Raw genomic sequence first — 22,294 nt, forward strand, 5'->3', positions numbered from 1 at the left:
ATCAAAATGAGACTACACAATTCAAAAAGAGGATGCGCAAAAGAAAGGAGATATTTTTCCAAACGAGAACACAAGCTATGTAAAAAGTTGTGATTGTGAACACTCAACATGCCTCCAAAATGACAGCTTTATTGCATTCATTGCAAGCTAAATAATGTGTAAAATATAACGATTAAGATGTTACACATCGATATTACAGTACATCCAGCATATGTCAGGATGCTTGCAGGTTGTGCACATTTATCCAACAGACCGTTCACTTGCGGTGCCGTTTGATCTTTTGAGAAAAGGAAACATTACCTCAGCCATTCACCAGAAAAAATACAGACTCCGGTCAGTTGTTTACATTTGATTTTTCACTGCAAAGGTGAAGAAAAGAGAGAGAGAGAGAGAGAGGGATTGTGGTTGAAAAAATGTGGAAGGGGGTTCAGATGAACTAATATTTCAGTAAATGTAAAATCAGCTGGGTTTATTTTAAAGCAGCCCTCTATTTTTATAGTAATTTGTGCTGCTCATTTCATAATGTTAGTCTTGGACGTGGCTCGGTGAGAGTGCGGAGCCGCGTTAGATTAGCCATCTGCGCAGTGTAAACACAGACCTATTCTGCAAAAGAAAAGAGGTGCAGGGATGAGGAGATGTTAGCGCTATCTTTGTTAAAGTCACATGCAGGATCAGTGGCATTACTTAGGCTTTATATTCACACATCACGCTGAGCCATGTAAATGAGAGAGGCAATTGACTAAGGCAGAGTCAATCCCCTGCACGACTGTGATTGACTATAATGAAATCATGTGTGCATACCTACGTACGGCCCGGGCTCGGCCACATCAAAACAGTGTGAACGTTCCCTGCTCGGAGAGAAGGCGAACCTGATGAGCACATGGCGAGGGCGTTGTCCATTAAAAGCGAACCCCTGAGTTTTCTCAGAGCTTTCTGGGTTTTCTAGAGCTGCGTTTTAGGTGGTCCTGCGGAAAGTCAGGCACCGGAGGGCTCTCAGGGTCTGTACAGTGTTGAACTTTTTTCCCCCCCGAGTGTAAAGGCTAAATGTTATTTTTCTCTCCTTTCTCCCTCTCTCTCACCATTCAACTGGTTTTCCCTCGCAGTCGCCTTAATGAGACATCAAAGAGCAACAGGCCACAGCTGTGATTTGGTGAAATCATTGGACTTGAGCTGCTGGTGTGTGCCAGTGTTGGGTGAAACATGCATGTTAGTGTTGAGTTAGTGGCTATGGTCAAATGAGAAAGTCCTCACGGTTGCATTTCAACTCTGTCTTCTGCTGTGATGTAATACAAGTAGTTTGAGATTAGTTTTATACTCAGATTACGGCTGTTGTATGGAGGCCGCAGGTCCCCAAACAAACATGAAATTAGTAATTGTGGAAGTAACCCTGGACATGACAATGGCTGGCTGACCTCTGGATAAGAGCATCAGAAGGCCTGAGTATGAATGTGAATATTATTTAATATATAGGATGAGACGGTTACCATTAAATGTATCAGAAACTGCATTGCAGTTTCCTCGTACTCTCTCGCGTAACGTGAGATGGAAGAGCAGCCCCGAAAAATCTCTTCATTTCCTCTTTTCTTCCTCTCGCACGTTGGGAAACTTTGAAGTCCATCTTGCTGACTCAACGTCCTTTCCCGCCAGGAAAGGGAGGGTTTTCATTGTTTCTCAGATCATATGTAAAGTTCAATGTCTGAGACTGGGGTTGGTTTTTTAATTTTTTTTCTTTTTTTATTCTGACCCATATAGCTGATTTATACTGTTAAGAAATGGTGAAATGGTTCATATATTCATACTCACAGAGAACGGTTTGGATGGATGGATGATATATCAAATGAGAATACATTTGTCATAATATCAGTGGATAGTGAAAATATTGCAGATAACACTGGTATGGATCACTGCAAAAATATGTCTTAATTTATGCAGTGATCCAAAAATTAAGACATATTTAACGGTTTTCACAGGACAGTAACTATTTTCAAATTTTGGGCACATATTGTATTAACATTTTTTCAAGGCGAGGCGACAAACATCAGCTAAAAGCACAATATGACTCTAGATTTCAGCTGCTTGGCAGTAATGTTAGCTGACCAGACGAAGGTCTCTCCATGACTCAATGCTGATACTGTGTTTGCTTCTCCTGCCTCAGCGCAGGCTTCAGCAGCGGGGCTCCCCAGCGAGAAACTCGTCTCCCTCCGCCCGCAGCCGGAGAGAGCAGGAAGACACCGGCAACCGGTCGGTAACGAGACAGTAACGTTTCTCTCTGCGGAGCACCGTTACTTCCCAAGACATGGGAAACCTCTGTTGGTCTGGAGGAGCTGCAGCATTTATTTCTGCACAAACGTCCACTGTACATTCACTAGATATTCTCAGAGCTAAACTAACTCTTCTGCAGTGTGGAGTGAGCGGGCGTTCACGTCTGGAGGTGGAGCGAGTACGCGAGAACGCGCGCGCTGTCTGAGTGAAGGCGAGCAGGCAGAGGAGACGAGACAGCGGCCACACGCGAGCGCACATATGCGAGCACGCACGTGTGCCGAACCACTACATTTATACGCTTAGAAAGTTACAAACAGTCCCTTTAAGAGCATCATAAACCTTTAAATATTTGACTTCATGAGTTAACGTGAAGTACCTGAATGCAGCATTTGTTTCTTTTTTTCTTTTCATTTTGTTCTTTTTGGGCATGCATCTCTGCAAACAGTCGGCTAGTTGGTTGGTGTACAACGCACAGAGATGACTGTAAACAGGCAAGAGTGTCGCTGTAAATACCCAAATTGAAACGCATATTCTGAATGCACTGTATACATGTCCCAAGAATGCTTCTAAAACCTCAATATTATCGGCATGTTACACACGTCTTAATCGGAAAACCACTCGGAATAAGGCCCAATTCAGAATATCCAAACGGAACATGCTGTTTAGCCGTATCAAATTCAGAATATTGTCATATTTAGTGCAATATTAGTGTGCATGTAAACGTAGTAATTTGCTCTGCGAGGCTAGACCACCTATTTTTTGGGAGGTCACGGGTGCTTTTCAGATCACTGATAGTTCAAGTTAAACAGAATTATTCATGTCAAACTGACACAGAGGGCACGGAAATAATAACCTTTGGCAGCTATCAAGCACAGCGTGTGAAGTCATTAATTAAAGCTCATGTCACGGGGACAAGGAGCTTAATAGGAGCAGGATGCGTTTGCCTTACAGGAGGAAACAAACCCTCTTTATCCCAGTCATTTTACAGCACAGCAATTCATCTAAAAATCTATTCATGTTTAATAGGATTTAATTCTGCATGATAAACATACGTAATGTTTTTTTATAGACAGATATTCATACAAATATTTGTATTGAGTGAATGAATTAGAAAGCATTTGCAATGAAGAGTCGACTACATATGCTCTCCCTGCTCCTAATATTATTACACGTTATTAGATTATTTGATTTTGCGTAGTAAACACATCCCAAATATTGTTACAGATTTGCCATGTCATGTTTCTCCTCGACTGCACTTTCCCCCTAAATAGGTTAAGTCATTTTATTTGTTTCTTTCAATGGATCATCTTTATGCTGTGCTACTAAACTGCAGAAGTATTTTCAGGCGCTCATTTGCTTCCACTCCTTCCATCAGCTCCCTGTGTGCTCATCCTATGTTTGCTCTTTGTACAGTAAGTAGCGTCTGAATATTTCCAATGTGGGATATGTTGAAACGACCCCACCAGTGATCACTGTACAGTACTTGATACCGCAATGAGAGGACATCCAATCACGGGGTTGGCTTGGTGACACAAACAGACGAGATGCTTTGGGTTGCACAGTAGAAAACGTTTTATTTTTTCCCCTTTTGTGGATGCTGGTTAGCAACACCGAGAAACGGTTGTCTTGGTTGGGTGTTTGTGTACTGTTTGTATATTTGTGCTGTGATGATCTCAAGGGAGGAAACAGTGAGTAACTAATTATCACTGCAAGGTTGAATAATAATACGTTTTGCTCCGCATTTAATCTCACATAGTGACTGATAGTAAATTACAGCACAGCATTTGTTTAAAAGATTATACTGCAGATGATCTAAGCCTTTGGTTTACAGAATGACTGATTTACTGATGATCAGTTTAACAGACTGAATCCTTTAGTTATTTATTTTGGGGTAGTCTCGCATATAGCCAGACCTATCTCCACGGCGCTGTGTCAGTGCTAAAGAAAGGTCTGGCTCCACACATTATCATTCTGGTATACGAGGGAAAAGAGCTCTGGCTTATTTGTATTTCTTTAAACCAGTCACAGTCGTGTTGGGCGGTGCTAAACAAAGGATGCAACAATGGTGCCCTTACGTGAGATAAGCGGCCAATGCAGACTTAGGCCCTGTTCAGACCTGGTATTAACATGCGTCCTGAGTGATCGGATCACAAGTGGACAGCTCCAAATACAGGTGTGAACGCACTCAAGACGCATTGAGGACGCATTGAGATCAGAGGTGGTGGTGTTGGCCACATATGACCACATTCTTTTAGCAGTGTGTAGTGAATGTCTCCTGGGCCACATTAAGGGCCGCCTACTCTACTGACGTCCCGTTGGGATCCGCGGGTCTCTGCGCTCCTCCGGTGAATAAAAAGGCAGACGCGAGCGCTTGTCTACCTCGCGGTATGGAAACGGCTTCTGTGCTCTACTGTATTCTGTCGGTACAACTGTATTATCCATAGGCTACATATCTACAGACTATCAGACTATAGGCATGCAAAGTGCATTATTATCATACTGTCGGAGATGTGTTGGTATTTTGTTCTGGCGCTTTGCATGGAGCTGACACCCACTCGCTGTTTCCCGGCAAAGGCAGAGGCCTTATATTTTGATGTTAATAAAATGTACCCAAATTCACGAATATGTACTGACATTCATGTACTATTACCTCACAACGTCTGCTGTATTACCCATGTGTTTACTACGTGTTTATTTGCATATAGAGCGGGGAAGAGATGAGATCGGATCACAAGTGTCCACTCAAGACACATGTGAAGATGCATTCTAATGCCAGGTGTGAATGGACGTACTTAAGGCTGTCCACTTGTGTTTGGATCACTCAGGACGCATGTTAATGCCAGGTCTGAACAGGGCCTTATACCCACAGTCTATATCCGATGAATCAGACCAACTTTGGGGTAACGTCACACTGTAGCGGCCCACTTACACTCAGTATCTTTAAAGTCCAAATAGATGGCTGAAATGAAAATGAAATGGCAGAAAATGTTAGCAATATGAGGAAAAGTAACATACAAAGCATGTATTTCCACACTTTTTGAGCTCGAAGGTGACAAAGTTGTTTTTATCAACAAATGCACTTTTTTTCCTTTCCAAAGTGGCCCATTATGCACAAATGGCTTATTTCTATCTTCCATTTTATGGTTTTCCTACATTTTCCCCCCATTACATCTGCCTAATGTGAATGATTTATCCCCTCCTGAGGCATTTACATCTAATCACAATCCATTCACGGCTTTATTTTTCCCAACTGTGTCCCATCAAAGCAAAGTGGCACATGCATACACAGCATCAGGGAGGTCCTCAGTGGGATTGAAGGAAAGGAGGGCAATAAGAAATAAAAAAAGGATGGAAGGATGGTGTCACATAGCCATGGACATGCTTTCTTCCACCGTGGAAGCTGAATAATGACCTCAGCTGGTCCTTTTCATCACTAAATTACGGCTAATAACTTCAAATTAATCATCCTCATGTCTTTCACTGAGAGGGAGACCATACTGGATGAAGATTAGTGGAATGTCCTCTTCTGGTTGCTGAAATCCTACTAGTTTGTGGCGATGCCTGTCGTTCAAGTTCATAATGTCTATGCACTTTATCTATTTAGTTTCATTCAATTTATTTAGTTCAGACCTGATTCAGACCTCTCCTTTTCACCTGGAGCACTGGTGGAAAGGAGCATGCCTAATTAGCCATTTAAAACTAACATACATTTTCATATTTGTTACCTTAGGTGATTATTGTAAGACTCACAACTTAGTTTGCCTCAGGCAACCCCGTGTCCGCATCTGACATCCAACATTGAGTAACAACGCTGAGCCCCTTTCAAGTCTATTCCTCTCTTAAACACCTGTCAACTGTGTTATAATATGTCTGAAATGTTGCATCAAGAAATGGTATCTTTTTCTCCAAACTTAGGGTGCTTTCACTAATCACTGTATACGCAGGACAAATGATCTGATGATGTGAGAGATGTCTCTGCCAACCCACGCAAAACCTTAGGTGTGTACACTGGGATCTGTTACGCACCACCCGTGAACCCCAGATGCACAAACACAGACACAGTAATGTGATCCGCCATCTTTTCCCCACTAGGCAGATTTATGCACATAAATCATTTCCTACGCTGTGTTTTGGGGGATTTATAGCAATAATAGGCCATCTCTGCCATTCCCATCCTGTTCCCTCCCTGGGAAAAAACCTCACAGGTCTTAACTTTTGGTCACATCGGGTTTCCAGTTGCAGCGTTACCTTTTCCTAACCTCACAGGCCCCTAAACCTAATCATGTGTTTCCATGGAGTTACCTGCCCAATCTAATCTCAGAGAGCTTTGAAACAGTGGCGGGCCGGTGCTAACAATGTTTTGGAACCTGTCCACATGACCCCTTTCTGCTGTTTGATCATGTTGGTTTTACTGGGAGGGTCTGCTGGTAAAACATGGAGACCGCTTGTACAATAATATCGCCACTGTCACGTTTAATAGATGTCTTGATTGTGTGTGTCATTTGCAGCTGTGAAGTTCATTATTGTTTTGTCTATAGCTGAGGTACTTTTTTGCTGCGTGTAACGTGGAAGATGTCTGACGTGTGCAAAGTTTTTTTGAAGAACTAAGAAGTTTTTGCTATTTCCTTTGATTTGCAGCCAGGCTGATACGTGATTCTGGGATTCACCGTTGTTATTTTTGCTCTTCTCTTAGGTAAGAGAACAGTTTACGAGTGGTCGAGAGCACCCTTACCAAGATAAAAAAAAATTATTTCAAATTTGAGGAACATAAAAAAACCCCCCGCATAAATATCATATGATCACATTTGATGTTTTAGAGTGGGCTAGAGTGATGTTTTTGTGGGCTAAAGAAATAATATTTGTCCATTGATCCCAATTAAGACTATAAAAACCCATGGATGATATTGCGTGTGTTCAGCTTCTGAATGGCTTGCATAGTGCTCTTTGATCCTTTTTGATTTTCCTGTAACGCCAGTTCTGACGCTTTGGAAAATCAGATGTTCACTTTGTTTAAGTTAATTTAACAGTACCTTAATTTCACCACTGCTGAAGTTCTTCTTCATTATACAGCATTTTTTGGTGGCATCTCTCCAGTTCTTGGGCATGTGCCAGGGTATTTGCACACAACACAACAGCTGCCTTTTATATAGCATTTAAGGGGTGTCACCTATGCTGATAATAAACAATCGGCCACACGCCTCCAATTTATTATCAAGAGGGATTTATCATTAAGCACACCGGGGTAGAAGCAGATTTGGACGACCTGTGTTTGGCCAAAGTCTCCCGTCACGGGCTAGGTTTTTTAAAGCCTGAAAACAGAGCCATGAGGAAGTGCAGAACACTTGAATTATAATATGCTGAAAGGTCATTATGGAATTTTTGCCCAATGATGCCGAAAACATTCTACCTACTGCAGGTTTAACTCTTATCTTTTTGTCTTAACAGAAATTATGAGAAAACATAAGAGAAATTTAAGAGGAGGTTGCTTCATGAGGCCCAATATCATGCTCAGAGTTGATCAGTCGATTATACAGTAGGTTTGAACATCTACTGTACTACATAAACTGCTATTAAGAAATGACTCTACTTCTCAGCCATTTGTACAACATGGCTGATACATCACAAATACAACATCAATGTCAGTGTACTTGGTCATCATCATGATCTGCTGACATGTAAACCATTTGTGTATTGTTTCAGAGTCAAACACTCAGAGTTTCTGAGAAGTGCAGCTTTGCAAAAGCAGTCCACAATCTTAATATAATTACATAAAGTACCAGAGACAGAAAAAACGATTGACCACAAGTTGAAAGTTGTAAATAATCAGTTTTTGAACTTAGTATACTACATAAACACATTGTTATGACCATGAGAGAGAATTTATTTTCAAGTGATGTGAAAGTACATAAACCCAAGAGTAGCTGTTCGGTTAATTTGCCAGTTACAAGAACCAGGCACCTTGATTTGATGAACCTATTATTGTGACGCACAGTTTAGCCGCTGACGGTCGTCTGCTGGGGGATTAGTCAGCCATGTTGTATATTCCCACTGGTTTAAGACGTCAAACTCAAATTTCATTCCCGACAACAAAACTTTCCTGAAGACGGTGAACAGTAAGTGTCTGTGTAACCCATAAAGCTGTTTAAACGTTCTCTTTCATACATCAACAATGCAGAACTCTGTCAAATCTCAACGACTTGTTTAACCCTCCACAAAGCAGACGCTTTGCATTTCGAATTTGCAAACACCACTGAACACCTCACCACATTCAGAACTGTTTATTTCCAATGTACTTCCAGCTCACTCAGTTGGAACCATAGATTGTATATCAGAAGTGGACGTAGTCGCCGTGACGTCACCCGTTGCTCTGTGGACTGCCATTTTGAAGCCTCAAGTTCAGCATTTTGGCCGTTGCCATCTTGGGTTTTGGCTGTCGCAATATTGTTTTTTGGCAGCCAGAAGTGACACAACAGGATGGAGCTAAGCACAACAAAACGCTGAATAAGACATTTTTAGGCGACCAAAAATGTTACAATTAACTGTCATGAACTGAAAACACTGTGAAAGGGTTAAAGTTTTAAGACGAAAACGCGGACAACACCCAGACCAGACAACGTGGTTGCGACTTGCCACGCTCTAAAGCATACCCTGCTTTATGGTCTATTTGAATCTAAATGGGACCATAATTTACTAAATAAACATCATGTTTTATTGTAGAAGATTTGAAACTAGCGAGACCATGAACTCATGTTTATAATTCTTACTGGGGTAATTAATCAAGTGAGAAGTAGGCTCATTTTCTCATAGACTTCTATACATCAGACTTCTTTTTGCAACCAGAGGAGTCGCCCCCTGCTGGCTATTAGAAAGAATGCAAGTTTAAGGCATCTCAGCATTGGCTTCACTTTTCAGACCCGGAGGTAGCCCACTAGATCCTGTTCTTTAAGTTGAGAACAAACTGTACATTGTAGCTGTGATTCATTTCAATTCATATCGTAATAACTTTGTACAAAAAAGCAGGTATTGTCAAAGCTGCAGTCACAGTTTAGTACAGTTCAGTCTTTAGTGATGAGAGATAATAAGGTCCAGTTGTGATGCATTGGCTAGAGTTAGTCTGCTTGTAACAAATGTGTCCTTTTACTCTAAATGTACTGTTTGGTTGACCTGCAGAACATCGTCAGCTGACCGGTGGCAGTCAGGACAGATTCGATGTCCAAACTCTTCTAACCTGCCTCCATCCATTCACATCTTGGGCATTTGGCTGATGCTCTAATCCAATAAGTCTCCAAATGAATAGGTTGCTTGGACATTTGAAGTGGACACGTGGCTGTTGATGGACTCGTTGACATTAGTAGAGAGCAAACGTGAACTCCTAACTGGGCCGCCAGGCTGCCTGTCGCAGGGGAAGACGCAGTTGTCTGAGCGATAAATGTGGTGAGTAGCAATGGGAGATAACATCATCCTCAAGCGAAGAAGCCCATCAGGGTTCACTCCTCTTTATGGCCATCATAAATGGATACTGCATACTCATTTCTCATTAAGCACCTGCATAACGGGTCTCGTGGAGCTGTGCAAGTTTAATATCAGATGGCATTTTTTTCCTCTGGAAGGTTTTTGCTGAGTGCATTAATATTCTCATCACATGAATGCATCACTAGATGAGTTTAAGTACTTAGTTCTTGGGAACCTCCCAAGTAAGGCAGAAGAAAACTGTTAGCGTTCAGTTTCCCTTGTGCCACTTTACTCAGCTGGATTGTCCAAGCCAGTGTGAATTGGTCACAGGCCCAGGTCCACGACCTGCTCACAATAAGATAATGGTGTGTATCACTGTTTTTATAAAGACAAAGCTGTAGGAGAAGACGCAACATTGACGCTGTTAGGCCACACAGGCCAGTCATTCTCTCCAACTTTTATCTGCTTCCTTTGACTACTGCACTTTTTTTTAAACTCCAGGATGTAAAGTTGAGATAGACAGGGGTTAATCAAACAGAGGAAAGAAAGTTACATAATGTAGATATGAGACATACTGTTGATATAGTGCTGCTGGGCTTATGGCACTGGGAAATGGGGAATGGGTGCTAGTATTGTGTGTCAGAAGAAATATGAAACAAGATGTATTTCTTTATGGTGTTTAAATCTGAAGAAGGGGTTATTCAAAAATTAAGTCTCACTTGATTTCACTTTCATCTCACTTGACCTCAGTAAACATTGTAAACATGAGTTTATGGTCTCAATCTCTAGTTTCAAGTCTTCTTCAATACGACATGATGTCCATTTAGTAAATTATGGTCCCATTTAGAGTCAAATAGACCATAAAGCAGGGGATGCTTTAGGGCGTGGCTACCTTGTGATTGACAGGTCGCTACCACGGCGTTATGCGGTCTGGTAGTTGTCTGTGTTTCGTCTTAGAACTTTAATCATTTCACAGTGTGTTTTCAGTTCATGAAAGTTAATTGTAACATTTTGGCCTCCTAAAAATATCTTATTCAGCATTTGGTTGTACTTGGCTCCATCCTGTCGTGTAACTTCTGGTTGCAAAAAAACAATATAGCGACGGCCAATCTGCCGAACTCAAGGCTTCAAAACGGCAGTCCACAAACCAATGGGTAACGTCACGTGAATGTTCACTTCTTATATACAGTCAATGTGTAAAACAGTTTTTTATTTTTTTAGTCGGGAAGTTATCTTTTTTATTTTCTTTTAAAAAAATGTTTTAAAGGCAGTTTATTTTAAATTCATTGGATAAATAATTTGCCCCCTTCTGCCTCTATTAGGTTCATGTTTTTAAAGTAGGATGGCAGCATGGATTGAAGAATAAAAACCTGAAGGGCACACTGTCTGCTGCTGATAATCTCTCACTGAGTGATGTTGCACTTTTGTTGAAGAATACAACTCACTTTGATAAAAACAAATCTTCAGTGGCAGTAACTGTGTGTTTGTGCTGTCAAGAGTTGCAGATGATGATGTGCACATGATTGTTTTCCTTTGACATTGTGAGTTACGGCACCAGCCATTTTCAACGTCTTCAAGACCTTTTTTCGGACAATCCATTAAACTAAACTAGTAGAGGAAAAATAGTTTTTCGCTTGCATGGCCTTTGCTCACGTTGCCAAAGCCTGCTTCTCCGCAGCGAAACAGATTAGACACTGCTGTGCCCTTCTGAAGTGAGGAGCCATCACCAAAGTAGTTGGAGAGGTATTTTGGTTCAGCCACTCAATGACATCATCGAGGAGTGCGCCCTCGTTAGCAAGAGGGAGGGAGAGCAATTAGCCAGCGCAATTAACCTTTAAAAGGCTGCCTATCTGGAATGAGCAAGGATGAATAATAGTCAAGTCCCCAGTATAAATCCAAGGCATTGCCATCCAGAGACCACCCCCCCCTAGAGACCGCTGAGGTAAATGGCTGCAAGGGCACCACTGAGGAGCGTGGTGAATCAGGGATGGGAGAGACTGCTAACTCACACACATCTTATAAAACTTCATATTAAAAAAGTGGCAGACAAACCTCCGACGTTTTGCACCAATTTGTAAGAGAGATTGGCACACGATTCTGAAAAAGGTGTTGATCCCAGAGGACATAGATCACTCCCACGATGCTTTGCAGTGACAAACGGGACAGTGGGATGTCGTCACGGTGACGTCTGAGAGGGCTGCTGGTGAGAGAGCAGAGCTTGTGTGTGTTTGTGTATGATAAGGGTCAGCGTGCATTGTGGGTCATTGTTGTCCAGGCATTAACCTCCCACCACCACATCAGCTGCTCCCACCCACCTGCTTAATTACCGGTGGACAAAGGAGGATGCATTTGAATGTGTGATGGTGATGCTTGAGTCAATGGGGATGCACATATAGGGCTACTTTCCTAATTTTTAATTTAAATGACATAGTTATGTAAGCACCTTTTGTAATAATAAAATTAGAATTAGGGACACCGGCACATAATCAGCAGCTCATGGGCCTTTTCTTGCCTTTTTTCTCTTTGTTTTTGATGACTGGAAGCTGAGTTCTGAGTTGTGCCCACCACAGGAGGACCTCATTGGCTGAATCTGGGCTAAACAACTCCTTCTTGAAGCAGCACACATTAGAACTTTTGATCATGACTTTAAACCTGTCTACTACTTCAAGAAATAATATTAATATTTTGGTGAAAATCCTAAAAAAACAAAGATAATGAGCTGAGTTGTATTTGTTTTACTGTTTTTCTACTTTTTGAGTTTACGGTCATACATATTGTTAAAATAGATGAGTGATTTCACCTCATACAGGAATCAGTGATGCAAATTTACGAGTTCATGCATGTATATTTATAGTCCCAGACTACTGCTAACTATTTTCCTTAACAGAGCGACCAGAAATGATTCCCAATCACATGGGTGAGGAGGTGTGAAGGAAAGAACAATAACTCTAATTTTCCTTGCTGATTGGTTATGCATGCATTGGCATCCATCTAGTGAAACTATTGTTCCTATTTGTGGGCAGGCTGGCTGCAGAACACCCCAATGTTTATTTATAACTATGACAAAATGCAAATGACCCATAACTGAAGAGTCTCTATTCAACGGTGACTTTCCCCCACACCTTCGCAGAGTAGCACATGAAACATCCTTGCTGAAAGCGTTTGTAGCTACACAAAGTTTTACGGTGTGTTGACTAAAACCTGGAGCGTGTCCTCAGATGTCATGCTGGACTGTATTTCACCCTGTAAGGGCATAAACAGTTTTCCTAGTGCAAGTGTTTAACAGTTGCGCTGCCGCTGCCAAGTTCCTGGTTTGGTTTAATGACTTTTGGATGGTGTGACTGCGTTTTTTGGAAGGCGCGGAGGTGTGAATTACTGATTGAAACATCCATTTGCTTCCATCGGATGATGTTGATGCTCAAAGCTGATGGAGACGGGCATAAATATCTTGATGTAATGGGTCGCTCATAAACGCAGTGAACATTAAGTACGATGATTTATTTGTTTTTAATTGAAGACTATTGCAGTGCCGATCGCTTGGCCTCCGGTTTTGCTGCTTGCAGTTTTCTCGAGATCCGCTCATCCAAATGACGTCACACTCGACACTGCACTTCCTTAGCGAGCTGGAGGATGCCGCTTGCCGAAGTAATATTGTAGCAAGGGACAGAAAGCGAGCTGTACCCAGCATGCTGTTTTGCGGTGTTAATAGGGGTCCACTCTCATTACACTACACATGAACATATGTGTGTATAATAATACACTATGAATAAACATGTCCCGTAGATCTCAAGAGCTTGCACTCAACACTGCACTTCCTTGGGTCAAGTGTGAAGTCAACTGGATGAATGCCTGTCGACAGAGGCTCCTTCCATTTTAGTTAGATAAGATACTGGTGATACAAACAGGTACCTGTCAGCACATCATCACAAATTAAACTTTGTTTTCTCTGTTTCATGAAGGGACACAGGCTGCAGAAATGAAACAATGAAAAGCCTTCTTTTCGCCCTCTTTCACATCGCTGAAAATGTGTACATGCTCCTGTGCTACGTGAGTGTGCATGAGTGTTTTTATCATGTGTGTATCTGAGTCTGACTTGTTTTTGAGTCCTGTAATCCGTACCAGATTGTTTTTTTCTTAATCAACTTTAAGCGCTTCTCATCAAACCCGTTTTCAGAATTGTCAACTCAGCCAAAAGAGATGCAGGATAACGCACGTACCGCAATCTTATCGAAAACAACAGCGAAATACCCTAATCTCTTCTGCAGTGTTAAAGCAACGGTTACAGACGTTATCGAAGCTGTTTGATTTCCTGCCAGTTAGTATGATATCATGGCTGAAGCAAGTGTATCCCCGTAGACAGAAAACAGAAGATGGAGATAGCAGTGAGGTCCAGTGGCCACACACACACACACACACACACACACACACACTTGATATTGATTTATGCATAACCATGCAATAATGTTGCAAGTAATGTCAGGAAATATTGAAAAAAGTGGAAACTTGTAAGTTGGGGCTGAGTAAATACATAGAGAATATATATCACAAGAACACCATGACTTTAGGTTAAACTCAGTTACTCACATTAGTGGATGATTTTTGAGAGGTTCATGTTTTGAAGTCTGCTTCAAACAGATGTAAGCCATTAGGGCACAACTGGTACACTGATTACTCCGCAGCACACACACACTCGCTCTCTCAAACACACACACACACACACACGCACACACGCACACACACACACACACACACACACACACACGTGACATCCATCTAGTGTCCAAAATTAACTTTTTGACTCACCAGCCAAGGGGACTGGTAGATGAAAAAACCCACGGGCCAAAATAATGGCTTTTTGTGTCACATATACATTTGTTTTAGTACATTTTATTGAAATAATTATGCTGACTACAGCCTAGAAATGATGCCAGAGTAAATGTATCTAAATGTTAGGGCTGTCAAAGTTAACGCGATAACACGTTAACCCAAATTCGTTTAAACACCACTAATTTCTTTAACGCAACTTGCAATGTTTAGGTCATAGTGGGCTCAGTTTTAAAGCTAGAGTGAAGCTGCTGCTATCATATGAAACTAGAAAACCTAGGAATTCATTGGTACCAAGCAAGCATTGTACTTACGTGTCGCAAAGGACGCTAAATAACGCTATAATGGTCATTTTTACAGGGGTCCCCTGACCTCTGACCTCAAGATATGTGAATGTAAATGGGTTCTATGGGTACCCACAAGTCTCCCCTTTACAGACATGCCCACTTTATGATAATCACATGCAGTTTCTGGCAAGTCATAGTCAAGTCAGCACACTGATACACTGACAGCTGTTGTTACCTGTTGGACTGCAGTTTGCCATGTTATGATTTGAGCATATTTTTTATGCTAATTGCAGTACCCTGTGAGGGTTTCTGTCATTGTTTTGTGTTGTTAATTAATTTCCAGTAATAAATATATACACACATTTGCATAAAGCAGCATATTTGCCCACTCCCATGTTGATAAGAATATTAAATACTTGACGAATCTCCCTTTAAGGTACATTTTGAATTGATAAATAATGTCAGATTAATTTGCGATTAATCACGATTAATCATGGGCAATAATGCGATTAATCGCGATTACATATTTTAATCGATTGACAGCCCTTCTAAATATATCAACAGTTTATCAATTCAAGCCTGAATACTAGGCTTAGGCGTTATGTATTTTTTCATACCATTTCATATCATAAAAAAGCTGAGCCGAACTCGGAGGAGCGGCTTGTCACCAAAATGAAAAAAAAGCTTGTCCACCTAAGAAGTCAGCCCAGCTTAAGTGAGCATGGGCCGCTGTTGTCGCTAGCTTTGAGGCTAACCCCCTTCACTTTAATCAGCAGGTGGCAAGCAAGACACAGCAACTTGGCTTGGGTCTTTAGGAGTTGTAGCATTTATGACTGTCTAAACTGTACACACACTGCACTGCTACGTTCACAGATATAACATTACTGATAACTTCATACTCACCGTCAGTCACACGCACGCTCCGTCTCTCTCTCTTTCTTGACCGGTCTTGTCTCCTCAGCCCAAAAACACATGAGCTTTCTAGTAAACAAACACGATGCATGTGTGTGTGTGTGTGTGTGTGTGTGTCAAACTCCGACAAAGAGAGCAGAGGACAGAAGTAGCACACCCGAAATGACACCAAAGCGTGGTACAGACTCTTTCTCTTATCAAACGTTTACCCGCCAGTGTGCCTTCTGAGATTTACTTGCTAAACCGAAAATCTACCCGCATTTGGCGCTTGGCGAGTGTTACTGAAATTTCGGACAATACGTTCACCCCTCTTGTTTCTTCTACAGGCCTAGTTTTGTACTGAACTGAATGTGATAGCATTGACCACAAACAGACATTCAGTATGAACTGTGACAAGTTAATTTACTGACATGCATTTGAGGAGTGATGCGACATGTTTCCTTCACTTATCCTTGCATCTTATTAGTCCCCCCCGACTGAAGATGTGAGGAGAGATACAAGAAAAAGATGTGAGAAAAGAGGAAACAAGGAAACATGTTTTTAGTGTAATGAACTGGCTCACGGTTCAGAGAAAGAAGGATGGAGAGCACAAGGTTAGAGGTCAAAAATGAAATAATGAATTAATCATTTATAGAAACAAGTCTATTATCAAAGATCAGTGTTGTAGTTGTGTACCAGAGCGAGTGGAGAATAGGGCATGAAGATGTTGGATGCTGAAAGAAATTACTTTTGTTCGTTTGGAGTTTGTATTTGCATTTATATGCAATGTCCAAATAATAAGGGTGCACAGTAACCTCGTGCGCAGCAGTGTTGTCTCTCTTTATGTTATGTTGCTACCTGTGTACAGATCAGGTAAACAGAGGACTTCACTGTCCAGACGCTTAATGCACCATTTCTACTTGCAGAGTTTTGAGTGTTGTTTTTAATTTAAATTATTTGTGTCTGCATTTACTGATATATGTTTGTCAATTCATTATTTAAATATACAGGTTATGATTAGAATGTCTTATAATTTGAAGAAATTATTTATTAGCTCAAATATTTTAGGGAAAGTGGAAAATATGTAAATGTCTCAACTATTTCTACGCAAGATTTTGAACCCTCACGTGACTAAATGGAAATGACAATAGACAGTTAATATGAGTTTATAGCTGAAAGACAAAAGACATTTCTCCTCTTCTATAATATTATCCATGATATAGATTGAAAGGGGAAATAACCGATCATATGCTGTATATATAAACTGAAAATCTCATATGTGGAGAAAATGTAACAAACAAGCAAATCCAAATACTTATGTTGCCAGAATTGTCCATTGACATGGGGCCTGTTAGCTTTGACTTTTAAGCAGTGAACATCAGTTATGGAAATGAAACCTTTCAATTTCACAAATGAAAGGAAACTTTATTTTCTTCCCCTCCTCCGCAAGCATTTTGTCTAATGTACCAGATGGCTGATATTTACAGCATGAGGACAACTCCGATAGCCTCAGGTAAATTGTCAGCCTCGGAAAAGCATATGAAATTGACCTTTAAACATCCCTAAGTGGTTGTCTAAACTTTCCGGGTTTCATTGTATTTACCCATATGGTGATCCCTAGCCATCTGGCAACAGATTGGACTACATCAAACCATAATCTGCAGTGCCAAACAGTCTTTACCCCAAGTCTCACAGTGGCATATCTTTGGAAAGCCCTTTTTGTTAAACCAAACTCATTAACAGCAACATTTTGAACATTTCCCATGATTGAGGACTACCCTCTGTCATACTTAAACATTTATCATTACATGAGTTTATATGAGTAGATACAGTGACAAAAATACAACTTAACTCCAGTTAACAATGAGTTTCCTAGAATAGAACGGCACTTTTAGATCGGCACAAGTGTCTGCTATCTTTGAACAATGCAAGGACAGCATGCCAGATATGGTGCAGTAACTGATAACATATTTGTCGTGTCAAGTCTTTAAAAAAATGAAATGGAAATCAGCTTTTTTATTGTCACACATTGTTTTTGTACACAGCACAGCACACAGTGTAATTTACTCTCTGCATTTAACCCATCCTAGTATCAGGACTCGGAGCAGTGGGCAGCTACTATACAGTATGTCACCCAGGGAGCAGTTTGGGGGTCCGGTGCCTTGCTCAAGGGCACCCCGAACTGGCACCTCTCCAGCTACCAGTACACACTCCGTACTTGGTCCGTACAGGGACTTGAATCGGCGACCCTCCGGTTCCCAAGCCAAGTCCCTATGGACTGAGTTACTGCCGCCCGTCGAGAGTTTTCTGTCCGAACCATTGTGTCAGCACCTGGCCTCTCCAAGGATGAATTGACACAAATGTTCTTAAGGGCTCTAAAGTTAAGTGGTTTCCCATGAAAATCTAATCCTAACTTTGGTCTTTGAGTTCTACAACTATTACTTTCTTGGTCTTTGACATGAGAAGTTTGATGTGGCTCCCTGTGAACACTTGAGAAGACTGGGCGTCATTCTGGCCTTCAAACGATCAGGAGTTCTGTCACCTGTACGATGTGTTGCACAAGCAGGAGGACGGTGTGCGTCCTTAGTAGCTCGGCTGCTGGTGATTGAGGGTGAAACCGCTCAGATCTTTGAGGATGATTGCGGCAAAAGATGAAGAGAGAGTAAAAGAGGTGCACAGGGACGGAGCTCGCAAGAGTACACCCGTGACCCTTGGCTGAGCTCTCCTACCAACAACTCGCACCAGCGGAAATGGGGGAGGGTGGAGGAGCACTCACAAAAACTGCAGTAACACTGAAGAGAGTGAAAGAGAGCGAGAAGCCACAGGCAGGGGGAAATCGAAACAGAGGGGAGGGGTGGAAACAGAGAGAGAACGAGACAGAGTGAGCAAGAGCGATTAGAGGTTCAGGTTTACCAAAACATGACTTAAGCAATTAACTGTGAACAGCCCAGTCAAGGTCATCGGCAAAGGGCTGAGGAGCGGTTCCTGAAGGCAAAGCCACTGCAAATGAATTTAAGCCACTGCATCCGATTGGCTCATTGTATGTTTCAGGTGCCATTTTTGCCTTTCTGAAAATGGTTAAATCTTTGGCGGCAGCCCTGTGAGAGTATTCTGAAAGAGGAAATATGGAAAGTATTAGATCATGGCCCAATGTCTTTCCTCTCAATGGCTGAATGAATGAATTTTCCTTCAGTCCCAAAGAACTGTTAGTCCAGACCCGCAGCGATAATCTAAGAGCTCTAAGTGGATCTGATTCTATGCCCAGATTTTAATTCATTCATTCTTTATCAGAGTCCCCTTTTCTTCCTTCGGCCCTCAGAAAACCATTACATCTTAAGATTGGTAAATTATACAACATAATGCACAATATGACCATTTTTTAAAAATAAATTAAGACCGTGTTAGAAGATGCTCAGTTTTATTTCCCGGCCTTTAAGTGTGTCACCGAACTGTGTCACACAGTTACTGTCATCTTACATTGAAGGAGGCAGTAACTTTAAAATGTAGTGTACAGCAATCTTACCTCAGTCCATTTCCTTTCTATACTTCCATGATCGCACCACTGGGTCAGCAATAGTTCTTGTTTACAGTCTTTCTAGCTGTTTTCTTAAGGGTGTACTACCACAACAGCAGCTGAAATAGTACCGGACGGCCACTGCCAGTCTCTGTTCAAGCCTCTGAGGCAAGCTGATTTGAAATTGGTGGGCTGATGCATTACTTGTATGTCACAACAATATAAGAGGCGATTCTTCGTTCAGCGACTTTCTAAATGCCGTGTTCTTCACGCTCACCAGCCAAGATTGCTCCCAGCGCCGCTTCGTGTTGGGGGGCACTTCAATATCACCTCCTGCGTAGCCTTGAAAGGTGTCCGTCTGGCAGACATAACATGGTCTTCAGCATGTACTGTACTGTTATTGCATGGTTCTCATGGTCATCTTACCATCACTATCATAGAGCTGGTTATAGGGTGAACACAGATTCCTTGGGACTATGTTGATTTAAGTCATCCAGATAAAGCATTATAGAACAGCAGTTATATGTACACTCACCGGCCACTTTATTAGGCACACCTGTTCAATTGCTTGTTAACACAAATAGCTAATCAGCCAATCACACGGCAGTAACTCAATGCATTACGTCATCTAGACGTGGTGAAGACGACTTGCTGAAGTTCAAACCGAGCATCAGAATGGGGAAGAAAGGGGATTTAAGTGACTTTGAACGTGGCATGGTTGTTGGTGCCTGACGGGCTGGTCTGAGTATTTCAAAAACTGCTGATCTACTGGGTTTTTCACACACAACCATCTCTAGGGTTTACAGAGAATGGTCCCAACAAGAGAACATATCCAGTGAGCGGCAGTTGTGTGGACGAAAATGCCTTGTTGATGTCAGAGGTCAGAGGAGAATGGGCAGAGTGGTTGGAGATGATAGAAAGGCAACAGTAACTCAAATAACCACTCGTTACAACCACGGTATGCAGAATACCATCTCTGAACGCACAACACGTCGAACCTTGAAGCAGATGGGCTACAGCAGCAGAAGACCACCCGGTACTAGCACCGGCCACTTTATTAGGTACATCTTGTACCTAATAAAGTGGCCGGTGAGTGTATAACTCTCCCTCGTTGACTGCCTACCAACAGGTTGTTGTGCTCCTGCAGTAGTGCAGCTGGGCTCCATTTTCACAGGATGGTTTAGTAAATGATTTAACACATCATTAAAGCACTCTGACATTCCCACATCCCACCCTCTTTCACAACTTACATCTTTCCATGTAAAATCGACTTTTAATGTCGTCAGAACACTTAATTGTATCCTTGTTGCTAAAAATAAACAAATAGGCTTGGCTCACATTACCAGTAAGTTGTCATTGTAAAACTAAGGTGTGTTAAATACTTGGTCGTAAATGATACGCCTCAATCACAAGGAGATTTTTATAATTTGAGTAACAGATCTTTAAAAATACACTCTGAACTTCAGGTTTAAGCGGTGAGCGACTTGAGTGAAGTGGCTTTGTGCTGGGGAGTGGAGGGAAAGAACAGCTTCACATGATGGGTATTGAATTAAGTACTTTATTGGTACTGGTGTGACTTTAAGGGTACTGGTATTTCTGCCAGATTTATGTAATCTAGTCCATCTGAGAATTTGTGTTTTGACTTTTTTTTTCAAGGGAAGTGAAGGAGGCTTATAACAGGTTCATTTGTACAATAAACAAAAGCTTCCCAAGTGTGAAAAGAGAGAGAGAACGAGAATGGAGAAGAAAAAAAGTCCTTTGAATCAGTGATCGATGAGGTGGCTTTATTTGACTTCAAAGACTTGTAGAGCTGTTCAGGCTGAGTTTTGGCTCTCTCCTTGCTCTTTCAGTGGTTGATGTGATGCACGTGATGTGGCTCAATCCTCGCTGGAAGCCTACCCCTGCTGTTGCAAACAAAAAGATCCAAACAATGCTACTTTCTCTCAGTCTGGCGCAACATGTCAATGGCTATTTTAACCCCATTCTCCACATTTTCCCCCTTTTTCCTTCCTTTTTGGCATTCATTTTTATTGGTCGCCTTGCTTTGTACCCAGGGCCCGGCGGTCCCCAAGTAAAAGAAGCTGGGATTCTTTACCCCGATTCCTTTTGTGAAGAGGTGCGTGCTGGGAATATCTATGGCTACTCATATCAGAGGTCGTGTAAACCCTGCCTTTCGACTGTGTGGTTTTGGCATTTTTCTTTGTGTTGGGTTTGAGTGATGTGGAACATTGTGACTCAATCATGCAACAAGTAATTTAATCAAGGAGGCTAACCTAGTTTTGGTGTGCAAATGTTCACCCTGTTTGGGCATGTGAAAAAGGTGCAAGAAAAGGTTCCACCTCCAATTATTGACGACAAAACAGAACTTTATGGGGCAGACAGATGAGTGCCTTGGCTTGTTAGTTAAACACCCTTAACAGCAGGTTAAAGCAGTTACTTACTCTCTCAGCCCACTGATAGGCAAATTTTGGAAATGTCATCAGTTAGAGCAACAAAGGAACCTCTGCACATACGTCACCCCCTAGTCTAGTCGTGTATGTATCATCACACCTACTTTTGCTTCAACATGCCTTTGTGTTGGCGAACCCTGCTGAAGTTTCGTTTAGCAATACACTGAAACCCTAACAGCACTGTCGTCACTGTTGTTGCTGAGCCTGACCTCTGACATCTATGTGGAGAGGGCAGGAGAAACAGTTTCCCTGCTGGAATCATGTATCATTATTATGAAAATGCCCATGTTTTACTCACTGTTGACACTTTCACACATACTAAGATGCCTTATCACATGCACACAGGTACACAAATACATCATTTTAACTATTTATTTATTCAATTATTCATTCATGTAAGGATCTGATCCATTTAAACACATTTTCACACAGATTTTAGATTATCTAAACATCTAAAAGTTGTTTTTTTGTATTACAAAAGGACATTGTTTACACTAAAAGAGATTCAAATAATCAACTATAGTTTAATTTTAGATACCTACAGATACCCATACTGTGAAAACAGGTCATGTCAATAACTAAAAATAATGTGTCGTTATATTTATTCTTTTTTA

Source organism: Sebastes umbrosus, chromosome 5 (assembly GCF_015220745.1).
Source record: "Sebastes umbrosus isolate fSebUmb1 chromosome 5, fSebUmb1.pri, whole genome shotgun sequence".
Lineage (NCBI taxonomy): Eukaryota > Metazoa > Chordata > Actinopteri > Perciformes > Sebastidae > Sebastes > Sebastes umbrosus.